This window comes from Piliocolobus tephrosceles, chromosome 2, assembly GCF_002776525.5.
Source record: "Piliocolobus tephrosceles isolate RC106 chromosome 2, ASM277652v3, whole genome shotgun sequence".
NCBI classification, from domain to species: Eukaryota; Metazoa; Chordata; class Mammalia; order Primates; family Cercopithecidae; genus Piliocolobus; species Piliocolobus tephrosceles.
The window spans coordinates 20,719,618-20,740,487 of NC_045435.1; positions in this window are offsets into that span (position 1 = coordinate 20,719,618).

The window sequence follows — 20,870 nt, forward strand, 5'->3', positions numbered from 1 at the left end:
GTTTTTCTGTATCCACAACCTTCCCCACTTTCCAGTTTCATGCAAGGACCTCTGTTTCAGCTCTCTGAGCATATGTAAATGCTTTCTGAACTTCCATTTACCCGTAAACATTGAGATCATAGTTAAATTAGTATCGGCTTCTGTGTGCCTTTGATGTCAGTTCTCCCCCACTGCTCTGACTTGGAGTTAACGTTTTGTTTTTTTCAACTGGAACTTTAATTTATTTTTATGGATATTGGTAAAATGCGTTTTTTTTTTTTTTTTTTTTTTTTTTTAATATCTGCAGTGTTTTCCTGGCGCAGTAGTAGCATATTTTCCCCCTACCAATTCTGTGTGGTTGAAATGGAAAGGTGGCTTTTTCATTTAATTCAGTCTTTCATACTAACAAGGACACTCTTGTTTGTTCTTCGCTTATCTTTGTTGTGATCCCAGGCTCCAGGGGTCAGCCTTTGAGTTGTCAGGCGGTAATTTGTTGGAGCGATTTTAGAGAGCATGCATGAATTGATACTGTTGTGTCTGGGGTCTGGTGGCCCAGCTTGTTGGATCCTGAAGCACAAGTTCATTTCCTGATAACTCCATCATTCCTATTTTCTCTCAACATTATAGACGGGTACGTAATGATAGACTATATCCCTCTTGCCTTTTGTGGCTAAAGCTATTTGGGTGTAGTTGCCAAAGGTATTCACTCTACCTAAGAGGGTGAGAGCCAAGAGAAAGAAGTGCCTAGCTGTGAGGAAGTTCAGAACATGATAAAATATACCTCTTAGTACATATAGAAAGAGCTTCACATGGGACCCAGGCATTGAGATTTCTCTTGCTAAATCTAGTAGTCTTTCATGACATAATATTCATGACTATTTTGCTAAAATCTACCTCGATGCCAGAGGAGTCAGGAATGAACAAATTATCTGACAGGGATAGGTATTCCAAACTATCTCTGTGTTTGTGTGTGTGTGTGTGTGTGTGTGTGTATATATATATATATAAACTATATATATACATATGCAGTTGATGAATATATAAATGATACAGAAACAAATTTTTGAAATGTATTCTATCACTTGAGACTAGCCACCCCTGTGTTATTCAGAAATAATGTTGTATCCCTATGAACTATAACTGTATCAACTCAGAAATGATGTTAAAAATTCTTCCTAAAGCGTACTCTTTCCATCAATGCCTATTTTATCCAAATCGTTGTTCAACTATAGAAATTTTAGGTGGCTGTCATTTTATGTAATATAATTTTAATGTAGGAAAGAATTATAAGGGTGTAATATCTAAAAAGAAAAATAAAGGTCTTTTCTCCTCCAACGCTTGACCCAGTCCTGTAGCAGGAACTTGATTGATGCTAGTGGCTGTAATATTACTTTAAATAAGAGTTGAAAAGAGTGAAGGGTGATTTACTTAATCTTTATTGTGTCATCGTGGTTGTTCACTGTTAGGTTTTTGAGAATCCAGGCATGAAAACCCTTATAGATTTGGAATATGGCCAGAGATGCCATCTGTATAAAGGTACCATGCATGAATATGAGGAATATATCTACATTGTTTCTATTGTTTTCTATGTAGTCTCATACACACAAACACACACACACATGCACACACACACACTCACTTTAGAGAAGGCAAATGATTAATAAGCCAGTTAGATGGCTATTTCCATATCTCATCCTACAGAAAGTACAATGAAAGCAGAAGTAGGAATGAATCTGGAAGTATGGGGTTTGAAGCTGGAAATGAAGTAAATTGGTAATAGGTTGGATATCATTTTGAGGGACACGCAGGAGGTGAAAGTAAATTCTGTATTTTTAGTTTGAAGAAGAAGCAGTCTAGTGATGCTTTTGTCTAAGATTGTGTATCATAGGGAAGATGTTAGGGAAATTAACTAGTTTTGTTAGGCTATGACTCAGAAAGACATATACCAATGAAGTGACTCAGAAAGAAAACCATGTACTAAGCAAGTCCTAAAAAATAGGCCACTAAAAGAAAATCTCCTCTCATTGGGTTATGACTCTGAAACTACATATCATATTTAAAATATATAGAGAAGAAACATAATTATTTTGTTTTCAACACATAGATCAGAAGCAAGTAAATTTTTTTTTAGAAAATGAAAGTACAGTTTAGTATTCAAAATCAAAATTAGTAACAATTGACAGCTAAGAGTAAGTTTGACTGGTTGAACACTAATAATATGTGACAACATTTATTGAATGTTTAATATAAAACTGCACTGATCTAAGTGCTTATATTTATTAATTTAATTTTCACAACTCTATGTTATATGTAACCATATTTCCATTTCACAAATAAAGAAACTGAAGGAAAAATGCTAAATAACTTTCAAAGTCTTATAGCCAAAATTTAATGTTTTTGCCTCTCTTCAAACACCCAATAAAATTAAATAATAACTTTAAAATATCTGTATTACACCCTGTAGTAATTTTGGAAAGTACTTCATTTCTATAAAATATAAGCATTAATATAAATAATAAATTCCAATGTTAAAATGTTATGTTAGAATACTATTTAACAAGTGAAAAATAAAATGTTGACAATTACATAATAGATGAATAGACTAAAAAAATGCTAAAAAGAAGCAGTAATAGGCCGGGCGCGGTGGCTCAAGCCTGTAATCCCAGCACTTTGGGAGGCCGAGACGGGCGGATCACGAGGTCAGGAGATCGAGACCATCCTGGCTAACAGTGTGAAACCCCGTCTCTACTAAAAAATACAAAAAACTAGCCGGGCGAGGTGGCGGGCACCTGTAGTCCCAGCTATTCGGGAGGCTGAGGCAGGAGAATGGCGGGAACCCGGGAGGTGGAGCTTGCAGTGAGCTGAGATCCGGCCACTGCACTCCAGCCTGGGAGACAGAGCGAGACTCCGTCTCAAAAAAAAAAAAAAAGAAGCAGTAATAATTCCAAATGACTTAGCACCTAAGGTCATTTGCTGTTAGAAACAAATAGCTCTATACACATTTATGGTCACAGAAAATATCACTGTCATTGCAAAATATAAAACTGAAGTTTATAAAGTCTATTCAGAGTTTTAAAAAGATAATCTAAATTATATCTTCAATATTCTATTTGAGGAAATAGAGACTGTTTATATATTTAAAACATATTTAATAAAAATTTCTGCCTTAACTTCTTGTGGAGGTGTTTGTATTAGTCTTCTAGAGCTGCTGTAACAAACTATCACAATTTCATTGGCTCATGGCAGAAATTTATTCTCTTACAATTCCAGAGGCTCCAAGTCCAAAACTTATATAGTCAGCAAAGCCGAATTCCTCCGAATGCTTTAGGAAAGATTATTGCTTGCACCTTCCAGTTTCCAGTGGCACCAAATGTTTCTTATACCTGCACCACTTCAGTATTTTCCATCTTCACCTAGCCATCTCCCCTGTGTCTATGTTTTATTTTCTGTCTCTAAAAAATATACCTGTCAATGGATTTGGAGGCCAACCAGCATAATGCATGATAATCTCATCTCAAGATCTTTAACGTAATTACATTTTTAAAGACACTTTATCCAAACGAGTTCACATTGAATAGCTTCCATAGTTTCCATATATATATATATATATATTTGGAGAGGGGCATCATTTGACCAACTACAACATTTAAAAGGGATAGGTTAAACAAAACTATTTTGGTTTCAAAGAGAAGATATCCCACTAAATCAAGTAGGAGGATAATATAATGACATGCCAGTCTATGAGAGTATTTACTCTTATGAACATTTATAAAAACAGGATGTATAATGGGGTAGGCCACAGAAAACGTGGAACAAGAAGGTGGTTCTGGAGTCACAATGGCTCAAGCAGCTCTAGATGGAGAGGTTTACCAGTCTTTGCTCTAGTCTTTAATTAATAATATGACAGTCACTACAACGTATATGTCTGTTTCATTTACACACCATGAATTGACTTACTCTGCTTGATCACAGACACTGCTTTCCCACTAATAGGGTCATTCTGTATCACCGTCTAACCAATTATGTCTCTACGTATTTTATTTTCTCTTCATACTTCTAACTGGGCAATTCTTTCTTAGATTTTGAATGTGAGTGGGTAAGGGAATCTATTGATTCACCATATCTTTACTTGTGAAGTAACAAGGAGATGGCTAGCTTTTGGATCAGTTTTTCTCCTCTAATCCAGTTGGCTGTGGCTGGAAGTGAAGACGTGGCAGCTGAGGACTTTAAGATAATATCTTTCTATTGTAAAACAAGAATTGTGGATCAGATATTGAAATCTGGTCCAGGCAAATAACTTGTTTTAACATCTGTGGTACAAAGGGTAATAATCAGTTCTTTAAAACATTATATGGAGCCACAAAGTTCCTTATGATATTATAAACATCACATATATTACATATTAACATATTAACATATTATAGATATTACAATATTAAAATTTTATATCATAAATATAAAACTAATTGTTATAGATGATTTTATAATTACAAATACAAAAGATTAATTCACTTGAGTAGAATGGAATATTGATTTTTCCAACATAATGGTAACTTCTGTCATTTCAAAATTTAAGAAGAAAAGATGCAATTTTTAACACCTGACTCTACATTTAAAATTGTTCACTAGAAGATCAAGTGTCTGTATTATAGACCGTTATGAAATTATTCAATGGAGTAGTTTTTAGAGATGAGCACACATTTATAAGCAAAATTGGAATAATAATAACACAAATTTGATCTCAAGTCTATCCTTTAAATTAAAAGTAATGTATAAATACATAGTAGAGTTTACCTTGAGTTTTAAAAGTATCATGGAAAGCATTGTAATCATTTCAGGTAATTTTATTGCTAAAGCTTTAGTGAAATTTTTATTGTTGCTTTGGGTGCATATTAAAAATTAACTAACAGTTCAGTAAAGAGAATATTGATGGATATATAGTAAAATAAATTATTTAAAATATTTAATTACAAAAATTCATAAAATCATTTGGGGAAAATAGTTAAAATATCACATATTATTTCCTTGTCATAGAATTTAGGATTATAGAGAGTTTATTTTAATATTGTGGTACTTTCATATTTTTAATATTTTTAAAAAAATTTTTTTAGGTATCATATTAATACACTCCACATCATACACCTGGGACATAGTATGTGCTGGATAAATTTTTATTCAATTAATATCAGTCTTCATTTAACCCTCACTTTCCCTGTCATGAAAATCTATATTCCATCCCTATTTCCTCAATTGTTTTAACCAATATTATTCTCCTCAGCTAGCTCTTTTTCTTGTATTTTAAATGTCAGCTATTCCAAATAATTGGAATTAACAGAATTCTACATATGGTTTAATCGAAATAGGGTGCCACAGAATTTACTGTATGGATTGTCTCTGTCTACTCCAGACTCCTATTATTGTTTTTCCCCATCTCTACAATAATTGTGAGTATTATATAAATAATAGTTCTATGTCTTCCAGTTTTACCATTTGTTCTTTTAAATATCCCATCTTTTCAGACACTGTATGCACAAAAAACATTTTATTTGAGACCAACAAGTCCCTACATTTCTAACAATGTGAATCATAACATCAGCAAATGTTGGATAATATCAAATAATTGTGTACCCTTCAGAAAATCATGGAATTCTTCCAAACCACAGCTAAATAGGTGGTACTAACTTTAAAAATGTTGATTTAACAAAATGGAAATAAACATCAAGAGGAATAAAAAGAAAAAAAGATTTGGAAGAGCATTTCTAGCACTCATTAATAAAAAAGAAAAGTTGACTCCAGTGGAACAAACAATCAGATTCCTAGAAATATAATAAGACACAAGAATGCTTTGTTAGATTTTACTACTTTGTGGATTAAATATATTTTATGACTTCCCACCTTCCTTCTCCCTTATTTAACTGTCAAGTAACTTTTCATTTAATTATTCTTCCTTGCAAATAAGTTAATTAAACACAAATAGAAACACATGTGGTAAGAGCTTACTATGAGCCAGATGCTGTTCAAAGCACCGGTAATACAACTTTGACTTTATGCAGTTTGCATTTTAGCATGAGGACATAGGAAATAAACAATAGATAGGACAAATAAGTGAAGTATATATTATGTTAGAAAATAAGTGGTACAGGCTGGGCACGGTGGCTTAAGCTTGTAATGCCAGCACTTTGGGAGGCTGAGGCAGGCAGATCACGAGGCCAGGGGTTCGAGACCAGCCTGGCCAACATAGTGAAAACCCGTCTCTACTAAAAATGCAAAAAATTAGGCAGGCGTGGTGATGGGCACTTGTAATCCCAGCTACTAGGGAGGCTGAGGCAGGAGAATCGCTTGAACCCGGGAGGCGGAGGTTGCAGTGAGCTGAGATCATGCCATTGCAATCCAGCCTGGGCAACAATGCAAGACTCCGTCTCAAAAAAAAAAAAAAAAAAGAGAAAAGAAGTGGTACAGAAAAATTTGAGAAGAATAAGGGAATATCTGGAGCAGAGGGTGAAGGGTTGCAATTTAAAATAGTCTGGGCAGGATGGTTTCATTCAGAAAGTCCATTTGAAGTAAGATCTTGAATGAAGTGAGATAGGAACTAGAAACGATGGGGAAACAAGGCTGAGGATCAGGAGAGTGCCTGGTGTGTTCTATGAGCATCAGAAAAGCTAACGCCCTAGTAGAGGAGTGAGTGGGAGTAGGGAGTTTCAGAGCAGGTAAGATTAGGATGGTGAAAGACAGGCAGACTGTGCAGTCTCAGATGCCGTCAGGAGGACACTGGCTTTTACTCTGAGAGGAATGGAAAGCCTCAGGAACTTTCAGTAGAGAGGTGACATATACTGTGTTAGGCTTTAATATAGAGAAAGCAGGTAACCTATGGAACAGCACTCTGGACTCTTTTACTAGCTTTATATGATTGATTAAATTTAGGTTTATACTTCTAGATCACCAAAATCTCTGACCACACTGTGAAGACCAAGTTTGTGCACCTGAGATTTTGAGAGTCAAATCGTGAACTGACTCAACTTTCAGAATGCTCCGGTGCATTCCTTCTCAAAGTGTAAAAAAGTGGGGCTTTGACCTTGACATTAACGTGGAGCTTATTAGAAATGTAGAATTTCAGGCCTCACTCCAGACTTTCTGAGTCAAATTCTTCTTGTTACCAAGATCCTCAGCTTATTCCTTTGTGCATTGTGTTTGAGGAGTCTTGCTCTGAGTTTCTGTTACTCTTTGAGATCTTTTGGCAGGCATACTCTTTTTTTTCTTAATACCAAGACAATCTACCTTATAACAAAAATCTCTAAAGCATGCAACTAGTTCATTGAGATATCTTAATTGTGTACCACGTACATTCAGCCTTCTAGAGCACATTTTTTAAAACCCCCTCACTATGCTTGAGGCAGGTGGTAGCAATAGAATCAAACTAAATGTGCTATCACTCAGCAACTACTGAGCCAGGAAAAAAGATGCCTGGCTTGCCCTATGTAGCCAATAAAAACTCAGACTTTCCAGTTCAATGTTAATTTCAGCTGAATAACTATATTTTATTATAATGTCATCTCAAATATTGCAGAGGACATGTTTGTAATATAAAAATGTAGTTATTTAGGCTGGGCCCAGTGGCTCACGCCTGTAATCCCAGCACTCTGGGAGGCCAAGGTAGGGGGATCTCCTGAGGTCAGGAGTTGGAGACCATCCCGGCCAACATGGTGAAACCCTGTCTCTATTAAAGATACAAAAATTAGCCAGGCATGGTGGCGCATGCCTGTAATCCCAGCTACTAGGGAGGTTTAGGCATGAGAATTGCTTAAACCCAGGAGGCGGAGGTTGCAGTAAGTCGAGATTGCGCCACTGCACTCCAACCTGGGTGACAGAGAGAGACTCTGTCTCAAAAAGATGAAAATTAGTTATTTATCTGAAATTGATATTTAAGTAGACTTTTTTCTATTTTTTCTGACAACTCTACTATCATCATTTATCTAAGCCTTCTAATTTCTGCAAATGACATTCTTGGCCCCTCTTTTACTTGGTTCTGCATAAAAAAATTTACATGAAGGAAAAAGTATTATACTTTGTATAATACCGACATCTCCAACAACCAACCACACTTTTTTTCTCCTTTCCTAGGAAGAGGCTTATGGGTTCACTTAATAATAGAGCTATTTCTATTACATCTCAATAAGCCATGTGAGAGAGTGGCTGATGCCAACTGCTGGTAGCTTCTTTCGAATGAGAGACTTTTAAGACATTTGTCCTCAGCATTGGACTTTAATTGCAATTACTGGACAACATACACACAAGTTCAGCTGGACATCTTATTATACACACAATATCTCTCCATCCTGAAGCAGTCACTATTTTAGAAAATAGTTGTGTTCTCTAATTCAGACAGATAATAACATTTATTCTGACATAAAACTTTCCCCGAACTCAGAATCAATGCTGTTTCTACTCTGTAAGAAAATAAGTAAATATTATTTTCTTTCCTTTGATTTTCAGTGTCTCCAACTCTTGCTAAAACTTTCTCCTTAATTTTTAACATAACTGCCATTATTCTGCACTGCTTTGGCCATACCAGAACTCTCATCCAGCCAAACTCAACCTGAATCTAAATGTTTGTAAAGTATTTCCTTTCTGACTTCTCTAGCAACAGCTTCTGCCACTCTAATCTAACACACTCAGCAGCACTAAGAACCAACTCTTAAAAGTATGATTTTGATAATATCACTCATTTTCCCAGACCCTGAAGTAGAACAGGCAGACTTTAAGGCAAAGGAGCATAAAGTTGAACTATAATAAGCTCTGTAAATTGTGTCTGCTATACTAAAATGCCTCGTTGGTATGCAATTTGTAAGAATCTTCTGATCAATTATTGGCCACCAAGAATCATTAGTCAGTCATAAGATTCTTCCAGTGAGAATACATAATCAGCTTCATAAAGCGCTGCTAGTGCTTACTAGAAGTGCCTTCGCAGGAAAAGAGTGAGTTAACCGTTCCAAATTGTTTTTAAGCAAATACTTATAAGATACATTGCAACGCAAAAAAAATTGTTTTTCAGCCACTCTTGAAAAACAAGAGTAAAGGATGCTTCTGTCTCTGACAATAAAATAGTTTTTCATGTGCCTAAAAGAAAACCTATCATCAGGAAATATTTTAGTCCTCTGTTTTCACTCTCAGTGAGAGGAAGTAAGAGACTATTAACAAATTTTAAATTGATATATAATATGTACCCAAGATATCTGATGGAGATGTATCTATAATAACATTGCCTAAATAAGAAAAAATACTTTTTAAATATGACTGCTGATTGTTACAATTACATATTGTACCACCTCGGTCATAAATAAAACATGCAGAAACAGTTCATCCACTCCTAATCCTGGTGGATTGAGGTGTTCTGTATGAGTGGTTTTCCACGCAAAAGATGTTTACTAACTGAAGTGCCAGTTTTAAGTGTTAGGTGTGTCAAGTAGGGTGGTTGCTCTAAATATGTTAGACACACTTTTGCTTAATTGCATTTAATGTACTAGGAATAGCTTTGTCATTTTTATCTTTATAATTTGAGCTTATAATTATATACCTCAGTTATTCTAACTTATGGAAACATATAAATCACTCTGTGGAGCTACATAATGATGTGTAAGACTATGAGTTTCTTTACTCATAAAGTTGGCAGACTGACATGCATTTTATTTTTTCCCAGTCTTCTCCATTTCTTTTAGTTTTTACTGATTTTGTTAGTGTGTCTCCCAGTGGCATCACAATATTACTACATGTAAAATCAATGACCCTAATTTTGGCCTGGGGTGATGACTGATGAGTCCATACAATAACTGAATTCATAATACCCTTCAGATGGCTTGTCTCCAAGAGCTGATTGCTTGGGTTAGTCAGGAGAGTCTACTTAGAATAGGTGCTTCCTTAAAATTGCATAAAGAACTTCCAGTTTCAGCATCAACATGTAAAGTCAGAACATGGAGTCATCCCTTCTATCCTATTAACAAGAAAAGTAAAAAAAAAACTGAAAATCAACTGTATTTCTTGGCCCATCAGACTGCCAAACTGCTACCCCAGAATCTGGAGTGACACGTTTTCCTATGAAAGGGCCATATATGCAAAGCAACTCCCAAATGCCAAAGAAACGAGAAACCCAATAAGCGAGCAGACAAATCCAGTGTCGAGGGTTGGGTGATTCAATGAGGGAACTTCCAGACAGAAATGTGGTCTTGAGTGGCTGCAAGACATGTAGATCTCTGCATGGTTACTCCCGAGAATCAAGGATTCTATGCCATAAATAAAGGGTATATGTGCTCTAGCAAGACAATTAAAGGCAACCCTTCAGTACAGGCAAGAACACTATAAACATCATAGCCTATAATTTGTGCGATAACATCAAGGTTGTTTTATTCTTACACTAGGGGCAGAAAATAAAGTAGAAACCAAGAGGCATTCACAGGACTGGGGCTGGTCAAACCTCAACATGGTGGAATGGCCACCAAGATGGCGTCACTTTTGTCTCCACACAGAAGGATACAGAGATTCACAACGGAGAGCTACTTACCAAAAACAGCTTACATGGTTGGAAGACTTAAATGGTGATTTTTTAAAATTGCTGGAGGCTGAATGTGGGCATTTGCTGAGAATGAAAAAATCCTGAGGGCCTCAAACTTCGCACTTGGTGGATCTTATCTTAGTGAGTCTCATCAGGTTGTCAAGGTGAAGGGCCAGGGAAAAACACCATTATGTCTCTGGCAGCGGTAGGGGAACCATTTAAAAATACACTCAGAGGCCAGGAGGGCGGATCACGAGGCCAGGAGATGGAGACCATCCTGGCTAACACGGTGAAACCCCGTCTCTACTAAAAATACAAAAACAAAACTAGCCGGGCGTAGTGGCGGCGCCTGTAGTCCCAGCTCCTCTGGAGGCTGAGGCAGGAGAATGGCGGGAACCCGGGGGGCGGAGCTTGCAGTGAGCCGAGTTCGCGCCACTCACTCCAGCCTGAGAGACTGAGCGAGACTCTGTCAAAAAAAAAAAAAAAAAAAAAAAAAAAATACACCCAGAGCATTTTCCATAACAAAGTCCTACTCACTAGGGAAAAAGATTGTACCAGAACCTCATTCATCTGGGAAAAAATGGAGTCGATAAGAAGAGAGACAGCAGGAACAGCACGTAAGCCCTACACTATAGAGGTCAGCTGTTTTCCACAGGGACAATGGTTGACAGTTCTAATACTGACACCCAGGCATACCGGAATAGCAGACTTAAGTAAATAATGAGTGGCAGATTGTGGGAGCTACGGTTCTCAATATTAGAGTGGAAATTCACACATAAGCAAAGGGAGTAGGCTGCAATGATCCATATAGTCGTGGATTATTGTTGGAGACATTGACAATAACTCATATGTAGCTTAATATAGATACAGATATTTACATATAGAAATATTTATAGATATGCAAACATATACAGGCTAGAGTGGACATATTTAAATTTTTTACCCTCTCACCTGAAAGGGCCTAAAAGAAATAAACATCCAGTGGCAATGACTACACCAACAACCTAAGTCTTGATTTATAATTCCGTTCTCAAATGAAAGGAACCAGGATCTTTAGAGAAATGGCTGATTCTAAGACTTATGCAGGAAATATACAAGAAGTTCCTGGAGCATCTTGTAGTGCCTAAAACATAAGGAATCCTCCCCCACAAAAATACATCAGGCACACAATAATGTGAGAATGTCAAAGAGGCATAGGATGCAACTAAAGGAGTTTCGGATAGTTAAAAAAAAAGGAACAATTTGAACAATAAAATAGAGAAGTGATGGATTATAAACTATAGGAAAACATAAATATCTATGGGGCTTAATAATATAAATAAAAAGTTTCATAAATTAATTAATTAATGAGAAAGGAAAGACAAACTTTCCATGCTTAAGAATCCCAAATTATTTACCAGCATATCTGATTTTGTTTTGCCTTACTTTATTGCATTTTGCAGATGTTACAGTTTTTACAAATTAAAGTTTTATGTCAATTCCATGTTGAGCAAGTGCCATTATTCCAAAAACATGTGCTTACTTTGCATTTCTGGTAATTCTCATAATATTTCAAACATTATTATTATTCTCACAATATTTCAACATTGTTATTATTTTATCTGTTATGTTGATCTTTGATCAGCTAGCAACTTTTGGTGTTATTAGTGTAGCTGTTTTGGGGATCCAGGAACTGTGCCCATATAGAACAATAAACTTAATCAATAAATGTTGTGTGTGTTCTGACTGCACCACTGACCAGCTGTTTCCCCATATCACTCCCTCTGCTCAGGACTCCTCATTTTCTGAGACACAACAATACAGAAATTAGGCCGATTAACAATTTTATAATGGTCTCTAAGTGTTCAAGTAAAAGAAGAATAGTAGGTCTCTCACTTTAAATCTAAAGCTAGAAATGATTAAGCTTAGGAGGAAGACACTGTAGAAAGCTGAGTCAGGCCCAAAGAGAGGCCATTTTTCAACAGTTAATCAACTTGTAAATGCAAAAGAAAAGTTCTTGAGGAAATTTAAAATGTTACTGCAGTGAACACACAAATGACAAGAGAACAAATCAGGCTTATTGCTAATATGGAAAAAGTTTTAGTAATCTTGATAGAAGGTCAAACTAACCATAACATTTACTTAAACCAAGGCCTAATCCAGGGCAAAGTCCTAACTCTCTTCAATTCTGTAAATGTTGAAAGAGATGAGAAAACTGCAGAAGAAAAGTTAGAAGTTAGCAGAGGTAGGTTCATGAGATTTAAGGAAAGAAGCTATTTCTGTGAGGTCAGAGTGGAAGACTGAGCAGCATGTATCAATGTAGAAGCCATAACAAGCCATCCAGAAGATCTACGTAAGATCATTGATGAAAATGGCTACCCTAAATAACGGATTATCATTGTAGACAAAACAGAATTCTATTGGAAGATGATCACTAGGACTTTCATAGCTAGAGAAGAGAGATCTATGCCTGGTTTCAAAGCTTCAAAAGACAGGCTGACTCATTTATTAACGACTAAGTCAATTGATGACTTTAAATTGAATCCAAGACTCCCTTACCATCCCTGAAATCTTAAGGTCCTTAAGAATAATCCTAAATCTACCCTGCATGTGCTCTAGAAATGGAACAACCAAACCTGGATAACAGCACAACTGTTTACAGCATTATTGACTGAATATTTTAGGCCCACTATTGAGACCCATTGCTCAGAGGAGAAAGCTTTCTTTCCAAATGTTACTGTGGCTTGACAATGAAACTTGTCGCCCAAGAGCTCTGATGGAAACGTACAAGGAGAATAATGTTTTCATAACTGCTAATGCAACATCTATTCTTGAGCACATGAATCAAGAGGTAGTTTTTATTTATTTTTTTTACTTAAAAAATATATTTTTTAAAGCTTAGCTGTCATAAGTTGTTATTTCTGGGCAAAGTATACAGAAAACCAGGCCAAGCACAGTGGCTTACACCTGTAATCCCAGAACTTTAGGAGGCCTAGGCGAGCAGATCACCTGAGGTCAGGAGTTTGAGACCAGCTTCGCCAGCATGGTGAAACCTCATCACTATTAAAAAAAAAAAAAAATTAGCTAGGTGTGGTGGCAGGTGCCTGTAATCCCAGCTACTTGGGAAGCTGAGGCAGGAGAATTGCTTGACCCTAGGAGGTGGAGATTGCAGTGAACCGAGATGGCACCATTGCACTCCAGCCTGGACAGCATAGCGAGACTCCATCTCAAAAAAAAAAGAAAAAGAAAAAGAAAAAACAAACAAAAAATCGCCCTCTGGAAAGGATTCAGTATTCTAGATGTCATTAGGTACATTCATAATTTATAAAAAGAGGTCAAAATATTAACTTTAACAGGAATGTAGAATGAATTAATTCCAACCCTCATGGATGACTTTGAGGAGTTCAAGACATCAGTAGAAGAAGTTATTGCAGATGTGATGGAAATAGCAAGAGAATTAGAAGTAGAAGTGGAACCTGAAGAGGTAACTGAATTGGTGTAACCTCATGATAAAACTTAAATAGATGAAACATTGCCTCTTATGGATCAGCAAAGAAACTGGTTTCTCGAGGTAAAATCTACTTCTGGTGAAAATGCTGTGTACATTGTTGAAATGGCAATGAATGGTTTAGAATATTACATAAACTAAGCAGGGTTTGCAAGAGTTGACTCCAATTTTGAAAGAAGTTCTGTGGATAAATGCTATTAAACAGCTTTGCATGCTACAGAGAAATCTTTCGTGAAAGGAAGAGCCAATCAATATGACAAACTTCGTTATCATCTTATTTAAGAAATACCACAGCCACCCTAAACTTCAGCACTCCTCCAGCCTGAGCAGTCAGCAGCCATCAGCATTCAAGCAAAACCCTCTACCAGCAAAAATATTTTGACTTGCTGAAGGCTCAGATGATTATGTTAGCATTTATTAGCAACAAAGAATTTTTAAATTAAGGTATGTACATCTTTCTAGACATAATACTATTATACGGTTAATATAATGTAGGAGAAACATAAATTTTATATTCACCAAAAAATTTGTTTGACTTTATTGTGATAGTCAATTTGGAGTCCAGAACAGAAACCATAATATCTCTGAGGTGTGTCTTTATTAGATACTATGTCCTCAGAGAGGAAGCCTAATTCTCCACCTCTTATTTATGGGCTTTACGTAGTTAATTTATTTCAAAGAGTGAAAAAAAAATGAGCAGAGGAGTAACTTTATAGTGAGAAAACCTGACAAACACTATTTCAGTCAGGTGATAAAGTTGGTCAAGGTCATAAAAACAAGAAAAGTCTAAGAAATTGTTCTAGTAGGCCTAACACGGTGGCTCATGCCTATAATTCCAGCACTTTGGGAGGCTGAGGTAGGTGGATCACCTGAGGTCAGTAATTTGAGACCAGCCTGACCAACATGGTGAAACCCCGTCTCTACTAAAAATACAAAATTATACGGGCATAGTGGTGCATGCCTATAATCACAGCTACTTGGGAGGCAGACACAGGAGAATTGCTTGAACCTGGGAGGTAGAGGTTGCAGTGAGCCAAGATCATGCCATTGCATTCCAGCCTGGGCAACAAGAGCATACCTCCATCTCAAAGAAAAAAAGATATATATGTATAGTTCCAGTCGAAAGGCACCTAAGAAAACATGACTAAATCAAACTAAGTTCAATGTGATAGCCTGGATGGAGTACTGAAGCAGAAACAGGACATTAGGTAAAAACTAAGAGAATCTGTATAAACTATGAACTTTAGTTAATAACAATTTATTACTATTGGCTCATTAATTGTAATAAATACACCACATAAAAATAATATGTTAGTAATAACTGCTATGTTGCATTTATGTGAACTCTACTATTTTGTCAATTTTTCTATAAATCTAAAACTGTACCAAAAAACTCTACTAAAATGTATAAACATGTTATTTTCGACTTTATGCTGGCTAAAGTCTTTATTAAGAAGTGGTATGACTGAATTTACACTTAGAATGAAGTGTAAATGATTTATTTGAATGTTAACAAGGGAACAACTATATAGTTAAATATACATATATAAACACACAGATACATGTTGTGATATAGATATACATACATACATACATATAAGGGGTTTTCAAAATATTCATGGAAAATTTCTGAGGAAACTATGCATGGACTTCAATTTTTTACACAAAAGTAGACTCATATTAACTTGTTAACTTCTTAGAATGTATCTGAACAGGATGTAATTTGAGGCACTAAGAAGGATAAGACATCAGTTTGAAAAGAATCTTATGAAAGCAACATGACTTCTGCTAAAATTGAAGAATGAACAAACATCAAATTTATGATGAAGCCTAGGTTGAAGAATGGTAAAATCACTGATGCTTTACAAAAATTTTATGGAGACAATGCCCCCAAATAAATCAGCAGTTTATAAATGGATAACTTGTTTTAAGTAGGGATGAAATGATGTCAAAGATGAAGCGTGCAGTTAGACCATATATGTCAACTTTCAAGGGAGAAAAAGAATCTTGTTTATGTCCGTGCTGAAGAGGACAAAGAAGTAGCAGAAGGTACAGAAAATACAATAGCCAACACCACAGACATCTCAATTGGTTTGGTATACCTAATTCTCACTGAGAAATTAAAGTTGAGCAAACTTTCTACTCAATGGATTCCAAACCATTGTGCTCAGATCAGCTGCAGATAAAAGTATGGCTTTTAGTGGAAATTTTAAGCAAGTAAGGTAAAAATGCTGAAGGATTACTTAAAATAATTGTAACAGGAGATGAAACATTTCTTTACCAGTATGATCCTGTGGACAAAGCACAATCAAAGCAATGGCCACAAGAGGTGAAAGTAGTGTAGTCAAAGTAAAAACAGACTGGTCCAAAGCAAAGGTCATGGCAACAATTTGGGGGATGCTCAAAATCGTTTTGCTTGCTGACTTTCTGGAGATCCAAGAAACAATAACATTTGCTTTGGATGAGAATATTTTGAGAAAGTTAACCGAAGCTTTAGCAAAAGACACTTTGGAAAGCTTCACCAGAGTCCTTCACCGTGACAATGCCCCTGCTCATTCCTCTCATTAAGAAGGGAAATTTTGTAAGAGTATTGTTGAGAAATCATTAGACATCCCCTATGTAGCCTTGATTTGGCTTCTTTTGACTTCTTTTAGTTTTTCAAGCTTGAAAAAGTATTCAAATGGCATTCTTTTTTTTTTTTTTTTTGTTAGTAATGTAACAAGAACTGCATTAATATAGTTAAATTTCCAGGAATCTCAGTTCTTTAGGCATAGACTAAATGGCTAGTATGATTGCTTACAAAAGTGACTAGAAGTTGATGAAAATTATTTTAAGAAATCCAGGAGCTGTTTTTTTTAATAAGATTAACAAAATAGATGGACCACTAGCTAGATGAATAAAGAATAAGAGATAGAAGATCAAATAGACACAATAAAAATGATAAAGGGGATATCACCACTGACCTCACAGAAATACAAATTATCATTAGAAAGTACTATGAACACCTCTCCACAAATGAACTAGAAAATCTAGAAGAAATTAATAAATTTCTGGATACATACACCTCCCATAAGTGAACCAGAAAGAAGTCAAATCCCTGAATACACCAATAACAAGTTCTGAAACTGAGGCAGTAATTAATAGCCTAACAATGAAAAAAAGCCAAGGACCGTAAAGATTCACAGCTGAATTCTACAAGAGGCACAAAGAGGAACTGGAACCATTCCTTCTGAAACTATTACAAACAATGGAAAAATAGGGAATCCTCCCTAACTCATTTTATAAGGCCAACATCATCCTGATACCAAAACCTGGCAGAGACACCACAAAAAGTAAAAATTTCAGGCCAATATCCCTGATGAACATCAATGTGAAAATCCTCAATAAAATACTGGCAAACCGAATTCAGCAGCACATCAAAAAGCTTATCCACCACAATCGAGTAGACTTCATCCCTAGGATGCAAGGCTGGTGCAACATACACAAATAAAAAAAATGTAATCCATCTTATAAACATGACCAATCACAAAAAAACACATGATGGTCTTAACAGATGCAGAAAAGGCCATTGATAAAATTTGACATCCATGCTAAAAATTCTCAATAAACTAGGTATTGTTGGAACATGTCTCAAAATTATGAGAGCTATTTATGACAAATCCATAGCCAATATTACACTGAATGGGCAAAAGCTGGAAACATTCCTTTTGAAAACCAGCACAAGACAAGGATGCCCTCTCTCACCACTCCTATTCAGCATAGTATTGGAAATTCTGGCAAGGGTAATCAGGCAGGAGAAAGAAATAAAGTATATTCACATAGCAAGAGAGAAAGTCAAATTGTCTCTGTTTGCACACTACGTTATTGTGTATTTAGAAAACCCCATCTCTTCAGCCCCAAAACTCCTTAATCTGATAAGCAACTTCAGCAAAGTCTCAGGATACAAAATCAATGTGCGAAAATCACAAGCATTCCTATACACTAGCAATAGACAAGCAGAGAGCCAAATCATGAATTAACTCCCATTCACAATTGCTACAAGAGAATAAAATACCTAGAAATACATCTTACAAGGGATATATAGGACCTCTTCAAGGAGAACTACAAACCACTGCTCAAGGAAATAAGAGAAGACACAAACAAATGGAAAAAAATTCCATGCTCGTGGATAGGAAGAATCAATATTATGAAAATGGCCATATTGCCCACACTAATTTATAGATTCACTGCTATTCCTATCAAGTTACCATTGACTTTCTTCACAGAATTGGAAAAAACTACTTTAAATTTCAAATGGAACCAAAAGAGAGCCCACATAGCCAAGACAATCCTAAGCAAAAAGAACAAAGCTAGAGGCATCACGCCACCTGACTCCAAACTATGCAGCAAAGCTACAGTAATCAAAACAGCATGGTACTGGTATCAAAACAGAGATATAGACCAATGGAGCAGAACGGAGGCCCCAGAAATAACACCACACATCTACAACCATCTGACCTTTGACAAACCTGACAAAAACAAGCAATGGGGAAAGAATTCCCTATTTAATAAATGGTGCTGGGAAAACTGGCTAGCCATATAGAGAAAACTGAAACTGGACTCCTTCCTTACACAAATATTATACAAACATTAACTCAAGATGTATTAAAGACTGAAATGTAAAGCCCCAAACCATAAAAACCCTATAAGAAAACCTAGGCAATACCATTCAGGACATAGGCATGGTCAAAGACTTCATGACTAAAACCCCAAAAGCAATTGCAACAAAAGCCAAAATTGACAAATGGGATCTAATCAAATAAAAGAGCTTCTGCACAGTGAAAGAAACTATCATCAGAGTGAAAAGGGAACCTACAGAATGGGAGAAATCATTTGAAAGCTACTCATCTGACAAAGGTCTAATATCCAGAATCTGCAAGGAACTTAAACAAATTTACAAGAAAAAACAAACCACCTCATCAAAAAGTTGGGGAAGTATATAAACAGACACTTCTCAAAAGAAGACATTCATGCAACCAACAGACAAACAAAAAAACTCGTCATCACTGGTCATTAGAGAAAAGCAAATCAAAACCAGAATGAGATACCATCTCACACCAGTTAGAACAGCAATTATTAAAAAGTCAGGAAACAACAGATGCTGGCAAGGCTGTGGAGAAATAGGAATGCTTTTACACTGTTGGTGGGAATGTAAATTAGTTCAACCATTGTGGAAGACAGTGTGTCAATTTCTCAAGGATCTAGAACCAGAAATACCATTTGACCCAACAATCCTATTACTGGGTACATACCCAAAGGATTATAAACCATCCACTATAAAAACATATGCACACGTATGTTTATCACAGCACTATTTGCAATAGCAAAGACTTGGAACCAACCCAATGGTTGGTTCCATCAATGACAGACTGGATAAAGAAAGTGTGGCACATATACACCACAGAATACTATGCAGCCATAAAAGAATGAGTTCATGTCCTTTGCAAGGACGTGGACGAAGCTGAATGCCGTTATCCTCAGCAAACTAACACAGGAGCAGAAAATCAAACAACACATGTTCTGACTCATAAGTGGGAGTTGAACAATGAGAACACATTGACACAGGGAGGAGAACATCCCACACCGGGGCCTGTCAGGGGTTTGGGGGAAACGGGAGGGAAAGCATTAGGACCAATACCTAATACGTGCAAGGCTTAAAACCCAGATGATGAGTTGATAGGTACAGCAAACTACCATGGTCCATGTGTACCTATCTAACAAACCTGCACATTCCGCATATGTATCCCAGAACTTAAAATACAAAAATAGTTTATGTTTTCTATTTTCATATTTTAATTCCATTTTTATGAACTTTTTGAAGTCCCCTGTGGACACTATACACATATCAATTCAAATAAATATTCTGGGATATGCCAGATAGAGTGAATAGTGTAGTTAACTTGTTAGGTTATTGTAATATGTCAGTAAGTATATAGGAAGAAAGAGGAAATATAAGATGTTTTGAAACCAAAACAATATCGGATAGAGCAATGGGGTCAATATGGAAAAAGCTAAAACCTGACCACAGTTTGAGTAGAAGTTCAACAAACAAAAGAACATGGAAAAAAGAAAAAAAAACAGGATGGGGGGAAATTAATATTTTAGTTTGAAGGAAGAATGCCGAAGATTTTTCCATTTAATTACTTCTTTGCTGTCCTTGAATTAAGAGTACAAATCATCTGCTGAGAATCAATAAAGATATCATAGGGCCAGAAGTCTAAAAAGGTGAAAAATGATTTAATAAGATAGCAGTGCTGTCATGGGACTGCAGAAGATTATTAGGTAGATGGAAAGGTGAAAAGGGAGTAACTGAGTTAATGGAGCCAAAATAATGTGACATTTTAGTTAGAGTGGGATGAATAAGTTTATCATTTTAGAGATATAATAGTATGAGGGAAATGACAAATCTTTAGTTTGTGGACAGAGAAGAGTATAGCTTAAGTGTGGAGGAGGTAAAATATTCTACTCAAGTGGATGACTGTGGTGCTATGTGGGCCACCCATGTGGAAAATAATGTCACCCAGGATGATACACTGATTAGATAGATAAGAACACAGGAAATGTGTCTGCAGAGCTGAAGAGGAGTGAATAGGAGGTTAACAGTTGATTCTGAGTAGGAGAGTGGAGATAGGCGGTGGTAAATATGAACATGAGATTCAGACGAGACAGGATGGCATGTGAGTATGGTGGAGCAATGCCTTGGACTGTCAAGGGAAACCTGGATGAGTGCTCAAATGTTCTACCAATATGAAGTAGATGACTTTAGGACAATGTGCATCCCTGATCACTCTAGAAGAAGTGACGGATTCCAAGGGAAGTGTA